At 44.3% G+C, this 22,268-nt stretch overlaps 1 long non-coding RNA gene across 13 annotated transcripts in view; it reads right to left on the bottom strand.

Moving 5' to 3' along the window:
* The window catches only part of LOC149126014 (uncharacterized), a 166,758-nt gene extending 150,427 nt beyond the window's left edge, over positions 1 to 16,331 (bottom strand). For 6 of the 13 annotated variants that reach the window (XR_016235199.1, XR_016235202.1, XR_016235205.1 and 3 more), the window contains exons 1-2: positions 16,124 to 16,328; positions 5,129 to 5,331 (exon numbers count right to left, since the gene is read on the bottom strand). This is a non-coding gene — a long non-coding RNA (uncharacterized LOC149126014). Of the gene's footprint in view, positions 1 to 4,688; positions 4,906 to 5,128; positions 5,332 to 16,123 lie in introns of those variants that run through there. The other 7 variants (XR_016235208.1, XR_016235210.1, XR_016235209.1 and 4 more) reach the window with 3 other exon arrangements.
* Between the last annotated feature and the right edge of the window lie 5,937 nt (positions 16,332 to 22,268).

The following is a 22,268-nucleotide window of genomic DNA, read 5'->3' as shown; positions in this document are numbered from 1 at the left end:
GATTAAATGAAGAAACAACCATAGCTGAATGACTACCATCTAGCAATTACTTAAAACTGATGAAACGATTACTAAGCCTCTCGTTTTAGTCTTCTCAGGCAAGATAAACAAAATCAAACATATACAGGTAAAAGTGAACCTACACAGAAAGCAAAGACAAAGGCACAATCTTACTTATAGTCAGAAATAGACAATCAACCACCTTCAAAAGAATTATCACAGGGAGCTTAATTTGCAAGATACACACTGGAAGCTGGCAGACTTCTTTATATCATCAAAGGAGGATGCATCCTGAAGAGCAAGGGAGACCATTAGCAAAGTGCTTATACTCTCAGAAGTTTTCTTCAAAAGTGACTTGAAATGTTTTGGAACTAAATAGAGGTTCTCACTACTCAACACAGAATATAGCATATTCCGGGATCAGTCCACTCTGAAATGGTCAATTTTATGTTATGTGAACTTTAAGTTAGTAAAATAAAAAAAGGTGCAATGAATTCATTTTGCTACAAAATTGGGAAGAATTTAAAACCCGGAAGTCTGTATTAAAAAAAATCACATTACCTTCAAATATTTAGTATAATCTTTGTAAAAAATGCAGTGACACGACCTCCCAGCACAGAAACCTGCCCCTCTGAAGGATGGCATCAAAGTAGGAAAAGGTTCCCTCAGAGTCTGATAAGCAACTCCACAGTAAGGGATCACAGTCAACGAAATTCAAGAACAGTGTGTAACTATCATTGTTCTCCAACATTAGATGGACTGTTCAACTCTTTAGACCAAGTCCCAAGTAACTATCAGTAGACAAACTTGGAAAGTTTTTATGTTCCTAATAATATTAGTAAAATTACTCAGACTGCTCATGTACAGTTTTGAAGCTCCACAATTCTTTAGGCATTTAATCCAAGCATTGTTTTCTGGCATTTACATGGAGAGCTTGTATAGAAAATAAATTTCTGCTGTGTGATAGGCCATCAACCACAGGCATTTCCTACTCATTGTAAGTGCATGCAGTCCAAATATTTACTACAGCCAACAAAGAAAAAATAAATAAATAAGCTGGTTTCTTTCCATAGAAGCTACAGGGAGAAAATGCGAAGATAAGTAAGGAAAGGAGAGAGAGAGAACAGAGTGGAAAAAGCACAAAGAGCAGTGGGCTGGAAACCAGAACACCTGGCTCGGAAACGCTGGCTGGTGGCTGGCGTGACACAAACACAGGCCCTCTCCTCTTCAGTTTTCCCATCTGTTAAGAGAGGAGCTCAGCTGATGAGCCTCAGGGCATCCAGACGTGTAGATGCAAGGAGCAATTCTAAGCTGATGATTCTAAAGTAGAGGTTCCATTCTCAGAAGAATTTATTTTATTTTATTTTTTGACAGGTAGAGTGGACATTGAGAGAAAGAGAGACAGAGAGAAAGGTCTTCTTTTTTCCGTTGGTTCACCCCCCCCAATGTCTGCTGTGGCCAGTGCACCGCGCCAATCTGAAGCCAGGAGCCAGGTGCTTCTTCCTAGTCTTCCATGCGGGTCCTAGGAGCCAGGAGCTTCCTCCCAGTCTTCCCACATGGGAGCAGGGGCCCAAGGACTTGAGCCATCTTCTACTGCTTTCCAGGCCACAGCAGAGAGCTGGACCAGAAGTGGAGCAGCTGGGACTCAAACCAGCGCCCATATGGGATGCCAGCACTGCAGGCTGTTGCTTTACCACCACCCCACAGCACTCCCCACCCCGTAATTAAGCATTTTAAAACTCTTCTTAGAGGCTGGCGCCGCAGCTCAATAGGCTAATCCTCTGCCTGCGGCACCAGTACCCTGGGTTCTAGTCCCGGTGGGGGCACCGCATTCTGTCCCTGCTGCTCCTCTTCCAGTCCAGCTCTCTGCTGTGGCCCGGGAGGGCAGTGGAGGATGGCCCAAGTGCTTGGGCCCCGCACCTGCATGGGAAACCAGGAGGAGGCGCCTGGCTCCTGGCTTCAGATTGACACAGTGCCGGCCGTAGCGGCCATTTGGGGGGTGAGCCAGCGGAAGAAAGACCTTTCTCTCTGTCTCTCTCTCTGTCTGACTCTGCCTGGCAAAACAAAAAACCCTAATGTTTGAAGGACCTTGTTTGTATCAGAATTCTTGTGAAACAGGCAGGTATGTTATGGTAACTCGTCCTCCAACTAACAACAAAGAATCATCAGTTGGCCTGAACCTTGGCCTGCAAAGGGTTGAACAAGACAGTAAGATTGTGTCCAGCAGCACAAGGCCACACCCCTAGGATGATCCCAGGCCCATTTGAAATATATTCTCCAGGAGGGGAAAAATAAAAATCAAGGGTGCCAACAGAAGCTACTATTGGTTCAGTCAACACCTGAAGATAAGGGCCCTGAACCCAGTACTCACAAGACAATAGGAGTCCAACTTTGATAAGCGCCAGCTAGCAAACACACCAGAGTCTCTCATGGACTGTCCCTTCCTGTTTAATTCTCCGCTTCCCTAACTGTGCTGAGCCCCTGCACACATACCCTTTCTATTCCTGATGCTCCCTTTAAAATGAGCAATCACTCTGAACAAACTGCAGTCGGATTGGACTCTTGTCTGTATTCCAATAGCCTATTACTGATGAAAATCTGTCCTCACCACTTTAACTAGCATGTGAATTGGTGATCTCCAACACAGATAACTCCTTATTGATGAACAAATTAAACCAGCAAAAATCATTTACCAAGAGGACAAAGTTAATAACTAGCACTATCAAAATGTCAAGCAGAGGCCTATGTACTAATCACTATGTGACCTGCTTCCCATCTGGATGAAAGCTTTCATGTTTTCTTAAAAAGATGAACAAGTTTTTGGAAACTTACATACCATCAGAATTCTAACTTCTGTTAACAATTATATTAGGAGATTTGAACTCATAAAGGGAGCTATGAAAGCCTACAAATAGATTGATGCCAACCAAGACCAAAGAGGTATTATGTTAAAGAATACTCATGTGTTTTCTTAGTAGAGTTACTAGTGGATTTAGTAATTACAGAACCTATTTTTTCTGTAGGGTTCAATTAGGTGTGTAAAATTCTTCTCTAGTCGAAGACACCGTAGAAATCACATGGACTTAGCAGTTAGTGAGGCTGAAGTTCTAACCAAGCTCCTGCACTTACTGGCCCTGTGACCTTCACCAAGTTGCTTAATTCTTCAAGACTCAGTTTTCTTCAGCTGGCTGCACACCGGAGACTTCTGGGGCGTGGTGTACATGCTGTCTGTAGAACAGCATTGCTATGATCAGGTTCCTTATATGGTGAGTGAATGTGATATTTTGTAGGAGTAACTGAGGTCCCTAATCAGCTGAACTGCACTAACTTGCTTATTCTAGGGAGCTGTGAGCTCTTAAGACAGGGTACAGAGGTCAGAGACTGAAGTCAGACCTGCTCCCCCTGGCCTTGAAGCACCAAGTTGCTCATGTGCAAGGTCCACTTTATGCATGTGACCACATGCAGATGAGGCGAGCCTCCAGCTAAAATTCAGCAGGAAAATATTCCAGACCTAACCACCAGGAACTGAATTCTTCCAGCACCCTGTACTTTCTCACTAGAGGCCTCTAGCAACCAAACCCTTGCTGACAACTTGACTTCACTCTGGAAAGACCTTAAGGACAGAACTCAGCTAACTTGAATCCTATCTCTTTGGGATGCTTGAATCAGTCCTTTGAGTTCGAGGATATACTACAAATATATTCTAAGTTATAAAGCATTTTTTTTAATTCTCATTTTTCTTAGCAAACAAGAACAGTATTATACTAGCACCCTACATTACTTATCCCATTTCCTCTATTATTTTCAGACAACTTGGTTAATTTTTATTATTCTCTTAAAGTCAATGTTTTGTACTCCATATTTTCAATTCCAATTTCTAAATATTAAAAGAATTTGCACATACATTTCAGCTAGAATCTCCTGACTGAATAAAATACTTGTTTAAGGTGGTTTAAACAATTCTATTACTTTATTCTATGTAAGATATCTCTGAAATATAATTTTGTTCAGCAGCTTAACAAGCAAAGCCTGGGTTGCTTTCCCTTTCTGTTCTGCCATATTCAGATGTTGGGGATGGTTTTCCTTAGCCAAGACACCTGCTGTAATGCTCGCCATCATGTCCTGAAACAAGAGTGCAGGCAGGCAGGCAGGCAGTCGACAATGCCATAATGGGCATCTACTTTACACTGTCCTTTATTTTATTAAAGATTAAAACTTTACTTTTTAAAAAGCAATCCACCAAGACCCTCTTTTTAAGTCAAAGACTTCCATGATTGTTGGCAAAAACATGAGATTTCTGTGGTTCCACCAACTTATTCCTTGGGACTTGTCACTTGGACACCCAAACACATTGACATGGAAGAAAGAAATGGCCATTTCCTAGACTGGCAACCCTGACTATCTTAACAGGGAACCTTCCTTAATGTTGTATAAGCTGGCACTACTTTTGGTCAACAGTTGTCTTGCAAGTGGGGTTTGAACAAATTCCATAAAGTCTTATGATATGGATTCACACTTTGGGGACAGGAATAGTGGGGGGAGAGAAGGAAAAGCTTGTAAAGCTTTGAGTTGATGAGAGAGGATGAGTAGTTTTCATCCTCCAATTATTCCACCAAAAAGCATGCTGGTTCCTGCACACTTGCTGAAACAAACTCCATGTTTTTATATCAGTAGAGAGATCCCATTATCTCATTACTCTTTATTCTTATATTACAGACTCTGTGGACCCCAGGATTTGTGTTCTATTTTTTTAGGCATATTAGGTGAATGATAGCTGCCCAACATCTTATGGCACTGGGTCTACAAAACTCAAATGTTTTGTCAAGTAGAAGGTCATGTCTCCTATGGAAACTTGGGTTGGATACAGCCCTTGCACTGTTCCAGCTGCTTGATCTTCCAGGCAATCTGGCATGGAAACATAAGAATCATCTTTGAGAAATTGTTCTCAAATATGAATTTCCCCATGTGAGAACTGGTCTCAAAGAAGCTCCATAGGAAGAGATTGATGTAACGGAAAATCCCTACTCCTGATCTTTCATCCCCTGTTTGACTTTGCTATTCAATTGGTTAGATTTTGTCCTTGTTAGTTCAGGCTGCTCTAACAGCATAGCCAACAGTAAACACTTACCACAGTTCTGTAGACTGTCAAGTCCAGGCCCAAGGCTCCTGTCCACTAGATTTCTGATTCTTCCTGGCTTGTGGACCACTGCTTCCTTGCCGTGTTCTCACGGGGTGGGGACAGAGACCGTATTGCATGTGTCTCTTATGAGGACATGGATTCAATGCCTGAAGTTCTATATTCATCATCTGGTTACATCTCAACAGTTCCTCCTACAAGTACAATCAGAGTGAGGTCAGGGATTTAACATATGGAGTAGAGAGGAAGGGCAAACACACCCTGCATTTGGCGGAGCACCTGTGTTTTTGGTTTGTTTTTGAACAGTAAAGCTCTATGGGAATCCAAGAGCTGGGATTTTGCCAATTCAGTGGCATCTAAGGACAAGAGAGGGATGAAGTGCTATCATTGCCTCTCTTGGCCCACTCACATATAACCTGCCATTTTGCCACTGAAGTTGAGAAAGCAAAAAGATAGGGACTCATTCTTCTTCCTGTCCCTCAGATTTCCAAGTATCTTGGGGCTCTGTGAAGACAGAGAAGCCTGGAATCACAGACACTCATGGGCCCTCTTGAACTCATCATCCAGCAAGAATCTTTGCTCTCAACCACTTCAAAGTGCCAGCTGTTGGAGAGAGACTCCAAGAGCCATACCGCTGATCAGACATCAACTCCTCTGGCCCCTGTGTCTGCAGACCAAGGGTCATCACCTCTAACCCCCTCAGGCACTGCCAGCGCTAACAGTGACGCTGCCCTGCAAGATGAGGATGGCCACACTCTGGCTGTAAGTATCCTTTTTCAGGTATTGTTTCCTATACAAATTCTACATATTTGTTCAATGATTAAGTCCTGAGGTTTTTTTTAGTTTCTGCACTGATTATTACCTATAATTTAAGGGTTTTGTCATTTTGGAAAGGAAGATCATGTGAAATATTGTTTACTATAATTGTAATTTTCTGTATCAGTGATTTATCTGCTTCAATTAGCCTGTTTTATAATTAGCCCTTTATTAGGAATTCCCTCCTTCTCTCATTAGATGTCTGTCCTACACTACCTTTCTTCCAGACAGGACTGGACGCTGCCATGAACATAACATAGGCTCAAGCTAATGATCTCCTGCCTTCCAAGCCACCAATCGGACCTGGAATCTCAATCTTTTCCAGTATTATTTATCTTGCCTGCTTTACTAGGTCGATTGTTAGTAAAGATGCTTAAAACTAAATGAGCCCTGTGACTATTCTGAAAACATCAATTTTAAAGTTACCATAGTACTCTAATATGCATTTTCTGCATTGCTTAGATTTTTTAAAAGGATTTCATATTTCAGGTTTTAAAAAAATAATTCATTTTTATATTCTGGTTAAGTATCTACAACTGGACATTCTAAGAACCTTGAGAAGAGAGACAGTCTGATTACAAGCAGTGAGGGAGCAGGAAGGGGGCCATGTGTTGGGACAAACTGACTCAGGACGGTGCCCAGTGACAGAAATGTTCCTGTGCTTTCCCCACACCTTCAACCTGCTTACACTCTTCTCAGTCCAGAATCCCAGTACTTCCTACCTTCATTATTCCCCTTTCTTCTGTTAAAGTGAAGTGTCTGAATCAACTCTGCAATGTGATTTGCATTCAAGAGCATGGAGTATTCCAACAATATCATGTCAGGTAGTCAGTCCTTTAATGCCACTTTCCAGAACAACGTATTCTAACAGGATTCTCTGTCTCTGTCTCTCTCTGTCTCTGTCTCTCTCTCTCTCTCTCTCTCACACACACACACACACACACACGGTAAACTGACCCATAGCAGAGAGCTGCATCGGAAGTGGAACAGCTAGGTTTCAAACCGGCACCCATATGGGATGCTGGTGCTTCAGGCCAAGGCCTTAACTCACTGTGCCACACCACCAGCCTTGCCTTTGGTTTGGCACATGATATATTGGCTAATAGATCACTTTGTTAACTAAAGTGACATGAAAGATGACTTTTAAAATGTACTATTGTAGGGACTGGCACCGATGGCATGGCGGATAAAGCCGCTACCTGTAGTGCTGGCATCCCATATGGGCACTGGTTCAAGTCCCGGCTGCCCCATTTCTGATCCAGCTCCCTGCTATGGCCTGGGAGGGCAGTGGAGGATGGCCCAAGTCCTTGGGCCCCTTCTCTTGCATGTAGATCCAGAGGAAGTTTCTGGCTCCTTGCTTTGGATGGGTGCAGCTCTGGCCATTGTAACCATCTGGGAATGAAACTGCAGATAGAAGAACTCTCTCTCTCTCTCAGCCTCTCTATAACTCTGCCTTTCAAATACATAAACAAATCTTTAAAATGTGTTATTGTGGCTGCTCCCTTTAACATATTATGGCACAAAGCCAGTACACCTGGGATAACCTAGGAGGAGCAGTAGAGACGTGAGGCACAGCCATTGCCTAAGAGCAGCTATCAGTTGACCTGTAGATCCATGAGGTACATAAATATTTATTCTACCTACTACAGAGGTCCTGTGGTTATGTTGTTTATTTTTCCTTAGAGTAACCTTTCACAGAGCCCAAAAATTCAACAGGAGAAAACTGGACCTCAAAAATACAACAGGCTCACAGTAGTGGCAGAGCTGGACGTTAGATCTTCAACAAGAACCAGGAAGGTCTGAGTTCTACTCTAGGCTAGGATACCTGCTGGCTACGCTGGCCTTCGGAAGCCCTCTGACTGATTTGAGTCTCAGAATTTCCTTTTTAATTGGGAGTAATATAGACTCTGCATACATGATTATCAACTGGGTAGCCAAAATAAGGTAAGATTACAAACTCTGAAAATACTTTGTAGAAGTTGAACACATTAACATGTAGTTACTACGTGACACATGACAAGCACATGATTAAACCTTTATTTACATGATGCCAGTGAGGTAGATGTTCCTTCATTTGTTGATCATTGTCTATTCTCCCAGGCAGAACTCAGGTACATTTAATGGACAAGCAAATTGAGGTAAGGAAACAGACACTTAAGTGACTTACCAAGTAACTGAAGTCCCAGAACTTTTCATGTGCTCATTACTTGGTAGGTAATGTACCCATTATAGCTGAGGAAAACTTAACCATTGTTAAATAAATGCATTTCTGCTATAGTCACCTTGAAATATACTGCCTAGTTAGTAAAATTAGGTCTCGGTCTCTCTCTCTCTCTCTCTCTCTCTCTCTCTCTGATAATTAGAAACAATTGGTTTTGTTACACAAGGGGCTGTGGGATATACACCTTGCCACTTGCCATCCATAGCCACCCTAGTTTCTAATTACAACTCCATCCCCCTTACCACTCAGACTAGCCAGCTCAATGAAGTGCTACCAGAGGCATAGGGTCTATTTCAAATGTGCCATGTAGCTTATATCTAAGTTCTAACTATATCAAACGTACCTCTCTGACACATTAAAAATAAACGCATTTAGCATGAACTTCTCTGGATAAGGACTATTTGTTTGAGATGCCCCATACTACCTTTGACATTGAACTGCATCAAGTTACGCACCTGGAAATTTGGATAATAGGAGAAAAGCAGCTTTCATTTATGTCACTAGATAGGGTTTCAGTAAGTAAGAAGTCAGTGTCCTAAGTTGCTGGGAACGCTTATTAGCAATACTCAATCTTGCCTTCAGTGAGCCTTAAGCAGAAGCCATAAAAAGATAGGACGTTTTATGGGAGCACATAAACTCGCTGATCTTTATCAGCTTCCAGAATCCTGAGTTAAAACCCTTTCCTTGGTTTCCTAGTTGCATGGTGGTTTGATATATGAGAAGAGTGTTCTTTAAGATGAAATCTCATGCAATTTCTTAGAGTCTTAAGGCATTTTAGTTAACACTGACTACAGTAAATCAGTCAGAATTTTAGAGGATTAAGTGGCAATACCTTCATTCCACCTCAAAAATCTGATTCCCAATAAAGCATATTTGCAATCGAGTCTATTAGCATGTCTTAAAATATTCCAGAGACAATGAACACTGGCTGGAGGGAGACAGGAGACCCCCCAAGAACCAGAAAGGACTTGCCTCTCAGCTTGATTTCACTTGCACTGTGTCACAAGTGTAGGGATGCAAGGACATGCAGAGCAAGAAGTGAGGACTTCCCCCTCCACTTCCAAAACAAATTGGAGGTCTCTAACACTATTTTTTTCATAGAAACCTTTATCTCATAATTGGTGGACAAAAATGAGCTGTGGACAAGAACTTCCCAAATAATACAGAGTATTTCCTTTGTTTAATTCTGTTTTTGGGAATACGCACCTTTGGAAAGAATCACTTAAATGATTTGCCTAACATTGATAGCTGGCCTAATAGTAATAAATAACTATACAAAATGGGAGGGCTCTATGCCATTTCACAAAGGGAACAGTGACTTTAAAAGGCGAACACATAGTACTTTCATTAGGAAAATATTAACATATGCCAAGCAAGGCAAGGATGGTGTCGTGGTAGGATCCTCACCCAGGATACTTAGATTAAACTCTGTGCTAGGTTATCCCTGTCAGCATTTCACACAATGCTTAGGCAGCAACAAAGGTATCAGATTTAAATAATTTACATGCAGGAACGCACAAGCACTTTTGACAAAAATATTAAGTGGAATTCATCTGTACATGGTAAAGTCAGCTTAAGGTTCACTGTTTTTAATTCCTACCCCAAACGGACTTCTTTTACTTGGTGTCATGGAAGAAAAACAGGCTTCCCTAACTTTTATGTGAGCCCGGCTTAAAGCTAATGGAGGACAGCATCTACCTGTAGCCCAGGCTCCAGCAGGCCAAGTGCTCAGGCCAGTATGTGTAAGGGGCCATGGTATTTCTAATACCAGCAGAGGTGCTCTTAACTTTTCTCTAAGACCTGGCTGTTTTTCCCATCCAAATCCCTGAGCCCCAAGATGTATATTGCTTTAGGGAAACGATTTTACCAGCTTGGTGGAGAAAAGCAGTATGAGATTCTACAAGCCAAATTCCAGGGCCTGTACAGCTCTAAGACACTGGGAACAAAATTCTTTAAGCGTCTGGTCGCCACCATCTAGGCGAAGGCTTGTGGGATCCAAGAAAAGCCAGGAGAATCAGTGCAGAGGAAGTAAACCATGGATAGTGCTTGCAGTTCCCTGGGATAGGTGGGTTCTGAGCCTGCCCCAGAAGACTGAATCAACTGATGGGAACCTGAAACCTCAGATAGTTTCAAAAGCACTAAATCTGCATCTAATTACCTAGGCAGCCCTCAATGGCGATTGAATTACCTTCGCAAGGCAGGTGGGCCAGGATCAAGTATTCCACGTTCCCACTGTTCCTAACCCCACCAGCAGACTGGGACCCATGCAGGGCAAACACTGAGCAAAGCCAAATACTCAGGCTACCTGATAGCCTGCGCAGTGCCAGAAGCAGTTTCCATCCATGGAGGCCACAGTTTGCAAACCAGGAGGGAAATGGGGGGAAAGCGAGCCCTTCGCAGCTCTTTTAAGCTTCTTGGCAACTGGCCTACAGAGCCACCTTAGCACAGGGCTGCAAAGAGGACTTCGTGAGGACGGAGTAGTAAGCCTGAGTCTTCCCATGAATCTCGGGCATTACAGTGAAAATCTTTACCTTAACTTGGTCGGAGGAACATGCAGCACACAACTGAGACTGGAGGAAGAGCTCGGGTGTGCTTTATGCCTCCCTGGAGGGCGATGCGGCTGTGCCCCTGTGCCCGAAAACCAGGAATGCACTGGCTTCGCTTGTGCTAATCGCAGACAAGAGCAAGCGGTTCACTGCTCCAGAGAAGCCGCTGACGCAGTAGGGCTGGATGCTCCAGCACAGCTGCGTGACGGGACCTGCACAACACCCTCACCCTCACGCTTTAGGGAACTAATGGGAAACAACTTTCTAACTCTGTTTCTACTTTCCAAATACAGTAGTCCCTAGTTATATGGGGGATATGTTCAAAGACCCCTTAGTGGATGCCTGAACCTGTAGATAATACCAAACCGTATATTCGTGTTGTATTACAGTGATGCCTCAGGACCATTATGAAGTAAAATATGGTTACTTGAACCTAAGAGCTGTGATGCGCCGGCGCCGCGGCTCACTAGGCTAATCCTTGCCTTGTGGTGCCAGCACACCGGGTTCTAGTCCCGGTCGGGGCGCCGGATTTTGTCCCGGTTGCCCCTCTTCCAGGCCAGCTCTCTGCTGTGGCCAGGGAGTGCAGTGGAGGATGGCCCAAGTCCTTGGGCTCTGCACCCCATGGGAGACCAGGAGAAGCACCTGGCTCCTGCCATCGGATCAGCGCAGTGTGCCGGCAGCAGCGCACCAGCCGTGGCGGCCATTGGAGGGTGAACCAAAGGCAAAAAGGAAGACCTTTCTCTCTGTCTCTCTCTCACTGTCCACTCTGCCTGTCAAAAAATTAAAAAAAATTTAAAAAAAGAGCTGTGATACTTTGACAGTCAATCCGACAACCCTGCTAGCTACAAACAGGTGGTTAGCATACATAATGCAGAAACACTGGACAAATGGATGATTCACATCCCAGGCAGAATGCAGCGCAACAGTGCAAAACTGCCTAAGGCCACTCACATGGTGTTCAGCTTAAACCACCAACTGTGAGCATAGCCCCCAGTGGTGGTATAGCCAGTCAATCTGCTGCAGACAACACTGACATTCCATACCGGTACCAATTCATATCCCAGCTGCTCCACTTCTGATGCAGCTCCCTGCTGATTGAAGTAAAACATGGTCCAATTGCTTGGGCCCCTGCACCCATATAGGAAACTTTGAAGAAGCTCCTGGCTTTGGCCTGGCCCAGGGCAGGCCGTTGTGGCCACCTAAGGGCATGAGCCAGCATATGGAAGATCTGTCACTCTCTTTTACATAAAGTATTTTTTTTAAATGGCTTTTTTTCTGGAATTTTCCAGTAATATTTTTGGACTTCAAATACTGACTGCAGATAACAAACTACAGGTGAAAGGGGACTAGGGGACTATCTGCATCTTAACCACTACACTGAACATCCAACTCATAAGTAGGCAAAGTTTTTCATAACTAGATTGAATTTGAAGTACCAGCGAGATTTAGGGTGGGTCAATGACATGAGATCATGTGGTTTGGTAACTGGTGCTTACAGAAGTCAGGTTGCTAGTTTATTGATAATTAATTTTATGGGATGCTTCTAGGTCTTTCTCAAAGACCTTCCTGGCCTGTAGAATTCACAACACTTTAGACAAAGATTAACAACTCTAAGTTGTAGAAGAAAATTCACAACAGTTTTTCAACAAGAAAATCCAAGTACTGGAAAGTAAAAAGTCTAAGAAAATAGAGCTAAGCGACTTGTAGCTTGGAAGAACTCTGTCTACACTGGCTTGGTCACAAAGTAGAGCCGAGTTGGGGAATGATTTGGAAATATGTTCCCTGCCTGCTGGACAGAGGGGGCACGGCCTTGGGCAGATAGAAATTCAGTTCTTGTCTGCTATTTGAAGATAGAAGAATGGGGCTTATGTCTTGGTTTCTGTCTTGGCTCAGTTTTTTAAGATATATTTATTTCCAAGGCAGAGGCAGAGATAGAGAAGTCTTCCTTCCACTGGTTCACTCCCCAAATGGCCACAACCACTAGAGTTGCATCCAGCTGAACCCAGGAGCGCCCTCCAGGCCTCCCACGCAGGTGCAGGGGCCCAAGCACTTTGGCCATCTTTTACTGCTTTCCCAGGCAATAGCATAGGGCTGGATTCGAAGTGGAGCCGTCGGGACTTGAGCAGCGCCCATATGGGATGCTGATGCTGCAGGCAGTGGCTCCACCTGCTACACCACAGCGTCGGCCCCTCTGCCTCGGCTCTTTTCAGAACATGCTTCTTGGTAAGAAGTTCACCGTATTTGTCTCAGGAAAAGCAAAGCCTTATTTTTCAGCTTATTAATTTCCAGAGTATCAGTATATCCACCACACCTGGTCTCAAATTACCATGTGATCACAGATCGGAAATTGGGAAAAAGGAGCCAGTGTGTGCTGGAGCATCCCGTACAGGCGTCGATTCAAATCCTGGCTGCTCCAGTTCCAATCCAGCTCTTCGCTGTGGCCTGGGAAAGTAGTAGAGGATGGCTCAAGTCCTGAGCCTCTGCACCTGCGTGGGAGATCTGCAAGAAGCTCCTGGCTTTGGATAAGCTCAGCTCCGACCGTTGCAAGCATTTGGGGAGTGAACCAGCAGATGGAAAACCTCTCTGTAACTATTTCAAATACATAAATAAGTCTTCTAAAAAAATAAAGTGTAAACAAAGGGCAAACACCCTTATAGACAGTTTAACTTCATCTTTGTTACCTTAGTTTTCCCGCACGTTCCTAAATGTGTGGCAGGTGCTTTCTATCAGCTTGAAGGAGAGGGAATGGGAAGAAGCAATGAAGAGAGACTACAGACTGAGGCTGGGAGGAGAGGTCAGGAGATAGGATCGAAAGGGGAATGAAAAGGTTGTGACAGCAGGGGAAGTGGCCATCCTTTGAGGTTAGTCCCAAGCACTGGCTTCTACAGGCTTCCTAAAATTGTTTTATTTCTAGCATCACTGTAGTCACACCATTATCACATGTGCCTGTTAAATAGTACACTGGGTAGACTGAACACTAACGTAATGCTCTCGCATCTTTACATTTGGCTAGGACTGAAGTGTGTGTATTTTAAGTTCTGTGTCTACACTGTATACATTTTCCTTTGGCAAGTACGGGACTGTTCTATTTAGAGCATGTCAATATAATCGCTAGGTCAAAGCACTGCACCCATCGTGCTGCCCTGCATTCCTCTAAGTCAGAGAGCCCTACCTGGAGGGCGGGGCTCCCACAGCAGCCCTGTTCCAGATCAGCAGCGGCTTCTCTGATGCTGCCGCCCTTTACAGACCGGGTTTTTCCTCATTTTCACTAAGGCACCCTTCCACACTGCATCATGTACTCTCTCCCCATGTAGTTTCTTTGTGAACCTTTATTTTCTCCCACGTGTCTAATTTTCTTTTGTTTCCCACATAATACTGTCCACTGTTTAAACAGCCAAGCATACTTAGACATGTTATCAGGTATCAGGTAGTTTTTTGACAGGCAGAGTTAGAGACAGAAAGGTCTTCCTTCCGTTGATTCACCCCCCAATGGCCGCTATGGCTGGCGCCCTGCGCCGATCCGAAGCCAGGAGCCAGGTGCTTCCTCCTAGTCTCCCATGCGGACACAGGGCCCAAGCACTTGGGCCATCCTCCACTGCCCTCCCGGGCCACAGCAGAGAGCTGGCCTGGAAGAGGAGCAACCGGGACTAGAACCCGGGGTGCCAGCACCGTAGGCGGAGGATTAGCCTATTGAGTTTTGGCACCAGCTGATATTAAGTATTTTTAACAAGTATCCATCGACCAGAAAATGGTCTTTATATTAGACATTTTTGTTGCACAATTTAATAGAATCTACAAGTTCTTGATACAGCTGAAGGCTGTATTGGACTAGTTTCCCAAGAAGCAAACTCTTTTTCACTGTGTCTGAAATTACCAGGGTCACCTGCTCAAGAAACTGGAGAAATTTGTTTGCACCTTGACAATCAAAATCAAATCAGCTTTAGCAAACTGTCATTTATCACTGCTTTAAAAAAAAATCAGTACGAAGTCTCTTTTCACATGTTTTTCTTCTTTATCTCTCTTTATCCATTCAGAAGAAAAACGATGATTGTCAGCAGGCACTAAGTGCCTCCAGAAAACTAGAATCCCTTGACACAATGTGCTTCTGTCGGATAAAGGAGAATGATGGGCTGAAGTCACCGTAGGTTCAAGTTTCCAAAATAAACTGGTGGCAGACACCAAGGATCTATGGCATGAGCTGCTGGGCAGATAAGGCCGGCCCCTCACCTAAGAGGGAGCAATTCTCCTGGAAGCAAGGGGCAGGCAGCAGGATTAAAACAATTGATCAACTCCTACCTTCAATGTGCTGCAAAGATACCATATTGCTTTCAGTCTACGAAACAGTAGCTTAATGACACTTACAAAGTTTATTGCTGTTTACAGGATAATGAGATTCACACTTGTGCATCTTCAGGCGTGATGTCAGCAGCACACCTGCCCGTCTAGATGGAGGCAGGTGGTATCAACGCAGGCTCTGAAGGCGGCCTCCTATCCAAGGCATTAGCCTCTCAGGTCCCAAGTCCTGGAGAGCTGGGATGCCCCTGATGGGGGAGTGTCTTGGTGTGTTTGGGTGGCTGCACCAATGTACCATCGACCCAGGTCTCATCAACACTAGAACCGTGTTCCTCATGGTTCTGGAGGTCCTGGTAGCACAGCACCCAGGTGCCAGTGGATTCGAGGTCTAGTGAAGAGCCAGTCCCTTCACCCATGGATCGCACCTCCCTGCTACTTCCTCACATGAGGGACAGTGCAAAGCAGCAATGGGGCACCAACCCCATTGATGAGAGTTCTACCTCCATGACCTAGTCACCTCCCAAAAGCCTCACCTCCGTATATTACATCAGATAGGGAGCCAGCAAAGGAAAGGTGCGGAGGTGCAAGCCTTCAGCCTATGGCAGAAGTGTTGGTAACGATTTAGAAACAACTGCATTTTGTTGTGAGTGCCTCTAATTTAACCTAAGATCCCTGGCATGTGTAACTCTTTGCATACATTATTTTTATTCAGGGTCTTTGAACCTAGTGTCGATTTCTGCTACCCTCCTGGCCCTACCACACTGTTAAATAAGCAATGTTTTATTTTGCTACCCAGTCATACGACACCCTTAAGTTTTCCACTCAATTCAAATCTTAATACGACCTTGTGCAATGGCACAGATACCAGATAATAAGATCGATAACGTAGCAGCTTTCATTTTCTCTCCAGTTTCATGTTTTGCTCCTCAGTCAGTGGGCTGGTCACTATACTCTCTCCATGCTGTGTAGGGTCACCACTATACCAGATGAAACATTTAATCAGCTTCCCCCATGAGCCAGCAGCCTACTGTCTTACGCAAAACCATGAAGCATAGCTGTGACAACAGTGGTCATACAGCTGCTGGCAGCCCCTCCTCCTCCTACACTCACCGTCCTCTCCTGACAAGTAGCCTCCAGCATCCACTCAAAGCATGGACTCAGAACTAGGAAGTGTAGCGAAAGCAAAACTCTGTTAAAGGTCTTGCAAGAGCTGCATGGGGAACGCAGGCAAGCACACCCGTGGCTGTTTACAATGAGCTATTTATCCTGTAGCATGCGGGGCCCTCCCCGAGTTCCTCCCCGGCTGAGCACTATGGGGTTTCAATCTTCCTGGCATCAGTTTCAGCTGTTTTGGCCAAGCCTGAGATCCAGTTTGCCTAAGAACTTTCCAGGTGCGTGTAACCTAGCTGTTCTGCTAGCTAGCTATGTGTAACTTTGCACACATCTGCAAACTGTTACCGGCTAGTTGTCTACTCACAGCTAAACACCTTACTTTGAAAAGGAGCCAAATGTCTTTACTTCTCAAAATCTCATGACAGATTTTGCCGAGCGATCTTCTCCTTTTGTCTGTTTATTATGCAAATAAGATGTTGGTGAGTACAACTTGGAAGTAGAGAAGAGAATAGAAACGTGAATACTCATATGTCGTAATTCTCGTTTCTCTCTATTGCACACACACGCTTTGCTCCTTGAATGTGATCACCCCATCTCTAAAAGGATTTTGCACCACACTCAGTACTGAATGTTCAACTGAAACTATGAACAACTGAACACTCCACTGTCCCGCCCAGGAGGAGCTCTGTCTGGACGATGTCTGCATGTGGCAGTTGTCTCTGCCCATCATAAATCAGCAGTACTTTATCTCCCTGGTTGAACAACAAGCCCTATAACAAATGTTGCTTCCCCATTCGCGGAGGAACAACACAGGACCCTGCGCTGTTCTTTTGTCTGCTCGGCCCTTCCCGGGTTCGCTGCTGGTTCTTCCCGGGTTGGCTGCCGATCCTTCCTCCTCCGCAGAAGGGCGGCTCCCCCTGCCACTTTCCCCACTTCCGCGGGGGAGCGGCACACCACCGGCCGGCTCTCTCGGGGGCTGCTCAGATGTTCCTCAGGTGTTCCTGGTGCATGTTGTCTCTCTCCTCCTTTATAGTCCTCTTCCACCAATCCCAACTCTGCTACCCACACGCCGAGCACGCTGCTCTCCTCCAATCAGGAGCAGGATCAGCTCCTGCAGGTTATTGGTTGAACTGGAGGCAGCTGTGTAGAAGTTGTTTACTCCTCTCCCAGCGCCATATTGTGGGAGAGCAGATGCATAGAATAAGTCTTAATTCCAGTAACTTAGTCTAGTCCGAGTTGCTCCCCACAACTAAATATCAGAGTTGGGGAGGATTCTTGATAAAACATTTTCATACTCACAGAGTTACACACTTTCTGGTGATGCCACTTTTTTTTCCCTTGTAACTGAGCCCCTTGGAGTGGCAAAGTCAATGCAAAACCAGAAGAAAAATTACAAAATCAATTCACTAAATATTTTTGGTGCCCAATATATGTGGACACTAACTCAAAATCCTTTTAAAAGATAGATAACGTAGGCATACGATAGACAAAAGCTCTAAATATTAGGAGATCCCAGGCCTTTAGTGTACCCGGTAAACAAACAGGATGATACCCAGTAATGATTTTTTTTAAACTTTTATTTAATGAATATAAATTTCCAAAGTACGACTTACGGATTACAATGGCTCCCCCCCCCATAACGTCCCTCTCACCCGCAACCCTCCCCTTTCCCACTCCCTCTCCCCTTCCATTCACATCAAGATTCATTTTCGATTCTCTTTATATACAGAAGATCAGTTTAGCATACATTAAGTAAAGATTTCAACAGTTTGCTCCCACACAGAAACATAAAGTGAAAAATAATAGATGATTTTTTAAATGATGATGAAATCAGATCAGACCTATTGTCATGTTTAATCCCAGTGAGAATCAAGTTAGGAATTGATAATTTCTTTTTTTTTTTTTTTTACAGAAGATCAGTTTAGTATACATTAAGTAAAGATTTCAACAGTTTGCACCCCCATAGAAACACAAAGTGAAATACACTGTTTGAGTACTCGTTATAGCATTAAATCTCAATGTACAGCACATTAAGGACAGAGATCCTACATGAGGAGTAAGTGCACAGTGACTCCTGTTGTTGACTTTACAAATTTACACTCCTGTTTATGGCATCAGTAATCTCCCTATGCTCCAGTCATGAGTTTCCAAGGCTATGGAAGCCCCTTGAGTTCTCCGACTCTTATCTTGTTTAGACAAGGTCATAGTCAAAGTGGAGGTTCTCTCCTCCCTTCAGAGAAAGGTACCTCCTTCTTTGAAGACCCATTCTTTCCACTGGGATCTCACTCACAGAGATCTTTCATTTAGGTTTTTTTTGTTTGTTTTTAATTTTTAATTTTTAATTTTTTTTTTTTTTTGCCAGAGTGTCTTGGCTTTCCATGCCTGAAATACTCTCATGGGCTTTTCAGCCAGATCCGAATGCCTTTAGGGCTGATTCTGAGGCCAGAGTGCTGTTTAGGACATCTGCCATTCTATGAGTCTGCTGAGTATCTCGCTTCCCATGTTGGATCACTCTCCCCTTTATTTATTCTATCGGTTAGTGTTAGCAGGTACTAGACTTGTTTATGTGCTCCCTTTGACTCTTAGTCCTTTCATTATGATCAATTGTGAACTGAAATTGATCTCTTGGACTAGTGAGATGGCATTGGCACATGCCACCTTGATGGATACCCAGTAATGATAAGTACTAGGGTAGGGATTAAAGCTTCAGCACTAACTATAGGATCACCATATGTTGACAGTCCAGGAAAGAGCTGTGGATAATTATAGCTGTGAATCAGGGAGCCTCTCAAAGGAGAAGGGAAAGGGTGTTCCAGGCAGTCAATGTTCAACATAACCACAAAGGGAAAAGCTGTGCAGTTCTAAATGGTTCAGGAGCACCTGAGTCTGACATCCATGCTGTAATAACTACGAGGCCTAGGTAGATGACTTCACCCTAAGCACCTACTCCATCATGCTGTTTATGCCATAGAGAGGAACAGCATAAAAGAGAAAGAGCTGATAGCAGCATGTAGGTACTCAGTAAATTGTATTTTTATCTGCAGAAGCATTGTGGTGCACTCAGGGTTGGGGAGGGGAGAGTGTTAACTATTTCTTTGTGTCCACACTGAAAATGTTCCAGTCAAAGTGGGAAGGAAAGTTCCAGGTTAAAGGAATTTCTGGTAGAAAGCACTCGTTGTTGCATGTTAAGATTTACAGAAATAGACACGGAGAAATAATTGGCTCAAGATGCTGATAGGCGATCAAAAGCTATGAAAAGGAGGAGCAGAAAACAGAATGGAGCAGAGGAAGAAGCCAAACCACGAGGCAAGCTTGGCAAAGCCTCAGGCACCCACTTCGTGCCTGGAATACCTGGGTCTCTGTGTCCTGCTGCACTGGGTCTCCAGATACAGGCTGGCTAAGTACACCCTCCACAGCTGAGATACACCCTCAGAGACTGGTGTCTGAGAGCTGGGCAGCACAGTGAAACTGGGATGCGCCTCACTTGGTCAACCTAGTGGTCACCGATAAGATGTTCTCTCCGCCCTCTGGAAGAATACAACCTTTCTCTGTTCCCTTGCAGTTGATCTGGGAAGTCAACTCCATAGCTCTCTGTAGACAATGGAAATCACCATTCTGTGCTCTGTATTCTGTGTTCCGTGGGAGAGATTTTTTTTTTTTTTTTTTTTTTTTTTGGCCAGGCAGAGTTAGACAGTGAGAGAGAGAGAGAGAGAGAGAAAGGTCTTCCTTCCATTGGTTCACCCCTCAAATGGCTGCTATGGCCGGCGCACTGCCAGGTGCTTCTCCTGGTTTCCCATGTAGGTGTAGGGCCCAAGCACTTGGGCCATCCCCCACTGCACTCCTGGGTCACAGCAAAGAGCTGGACTGAAAGAGGGGCAACCAGGACAGAATCCGGCGCCCCCAACCAGGACTAGAACCTGGTGTGCCGGTGCCACAGGCAGAGGATTAGCCAAGTGAGCCATGGCGCTGGCCCGGGAGAGGGATTCTTACAGGCCCTTGCAGAAACAGTGACATGACCAAATATTTCTTAAGAAAGATCAATTTGGCAACACTATACACATTTTTAGAAAATGGATGAAGTAGAAGACAGATAACTACTTGGTTATTATTCAAGTGAAAAAATAACACAGGAAAGGGATTTAAAGTGAAAAAACAAACAAAGAAAGCTACAGTTGAGAGTTTACTTTCTGGGACTGGCGCTGCGGCATGGTGGATGATGTCACTGCTTATGGTGCTGACATCCCTTATGAGAACTGCTGCAAGTCCTGGCTACTCCACTTCTTTTGCAGCTCCCTGCTAATAGCCTGGGTAAGCACTGGAAGATGACTTGCATTTGGGTCCCAGCTGTCCATGTGGGAGACCTTGAGGAAGCTCCTGGCTCTTGGCTTCAGCATGGCCCAGAGTCACCCGTTGTGGCCATCTGGAGGATGAACAGTGGATTGAAGATCTCTCTCCCTCTTTCCCTGTAACTCTTTCAAAATAAACCTTAAAAAAAAAAAAAAAAACCTGTATGTATCATATACAACGTGATGCCCCTGAAGCACATACATTCTTATGGAGTGTAGTTAGCCTCTGCCTCATCTCACACAGTTATCATTAGGTGGTGAGAACACTTCATATTCACTCTGAAGCATTCCTCAAAACATTCCTCGTTGACAGTAGTCGCCATGTTAGTCAACAGACTGGACTCAATCCTCCTGTCTATTCCTTTTGTGACAAACAAGGGCAAAGTCGAGAGGTATCCCAGAGGCCAAGGGGGACTCCTGCATCTCGGAGCTGCTGAGTCCTCCAACTCCAAGTAGACTTCCATGAGACTGCTTCTCGTGCGAACTAGGACAGTTTGAAGCCACATTTCATTTACTCATGTGCTTGCAGGTGGGGTGTGCTGTCTCCTATGATGTAGGAGAGGGAAGGGAAGAACCCCAGGCTCATCACTGTAACAAGGAGAGGTAGGCGGTGCCAGTGCAAAGACTGACAACTTAAATCTGAGGTTTGGGACAATATTATACCTTTTTCATTTTTTCCTGAGACCTCACTCCGACTTTCAAATCTCATTTCCCTCTTAAATGTAAGATGTCTTGTGTTTCCTGAGGTTTCAGCCACACAGCTGTTTGCCACACGTCTAGCCATGCCCCTTACATATTCACTGGCCCCACTGCCAACAGCAGCCAGAGAGGGCTATCAGCCCCGATGGCTCTTAGCGGCTGTTACAGCACTGATAGGAGACGCTTAGTTTTTCATCAGCGACTGGTGCGCACTTTTGTGACAGGCAATGGGATCCTTGCTGTGTGGATCAAAGACCCGAGAATGGCTGTTTCTGTAACTGCCCTTGCAAGGGTTCTTTTGAGGGGAAGGCTCCGCTACCATTCCTGATGACATCATTGGGTTGCCGCAGTCTCATTAGTGGCTCAGGTGAAGCTATTATTTTCATTAAGATTAAATTGCTTACGTGTTCTCCCACCTCAATTTAAGAAAAAACTTCACTAGTCTAACCTTTAGTCAGTGCATTCTTTTCACTTTAATTTTAAATTATCTGTCTCATGAAGGCAAGATAGTTCCGAACAGCAAACCAAATTGGAAAAATTCATATATTACACACCAAAAAAGGAAGAAAAGAAATCAGAGAATGTTAAGCAAGTCATAACTTTAGCCAAATTTTATTCTACTGAGTTTTCTTGCCTAGTTTTAAATTGAGCATTAAGGCACAGAGAGCAATAATATCGACACATTCTCTAGCATGATGCTATAAAATTTGGTATAAACACTAAACTCTCCACCTGGGTTTGCATCCCATGTCTTCTCATCTTCTCAAAGACTTTTCTACAAACACTTCCTCTCCTGCATCAACAATTTCTCTATTGTAAAAGCAACATTAATTACTTTTTCCCTGTAACTAAATAAAACTTTCCTTCACCTTCAGATCGGCTCTATTTATCTCCTCTCAATTCTTTGTAAATCCTCACAAACGTGGTACCACCTGATGTGGGTCAACTCCACTCCAATTAGGGTTTCCTCTTTTCCAGACAAGAATCTAGTCAAGGTCACATAAACCATTTGTTCAGTGGTCACAGCTCTTTTCTCATCGTGAGCAGAGCGTTCATTTCCTTCCAGCAGAGTTGAGCACCTTTGTTTCTGCAACACC

The sequence above is a fragment of the Oryctolagus cuniculus genome, chromosome 6, assembly GCF_051225735.1.
Source record: "Oryctolagus cuniculus isolate XC-2025 breed Fujian yellow rabbit chromosome 6, ASM5122573v1, whole genome shotgun sequence".
In the NCBI taxonomy this organism is placed as follows: domain Eukaryota; kingdom Metazoa; phylum Chordata; class Mammalia; order Lagomorpha; family Leporidae; genus Oryctolagus; species Oryctolagus cuniculus.
Note: the sequence above shows the minus strand (reverse complement) of the source record. Positions and strands in the feature narration are given on the sequence as shown.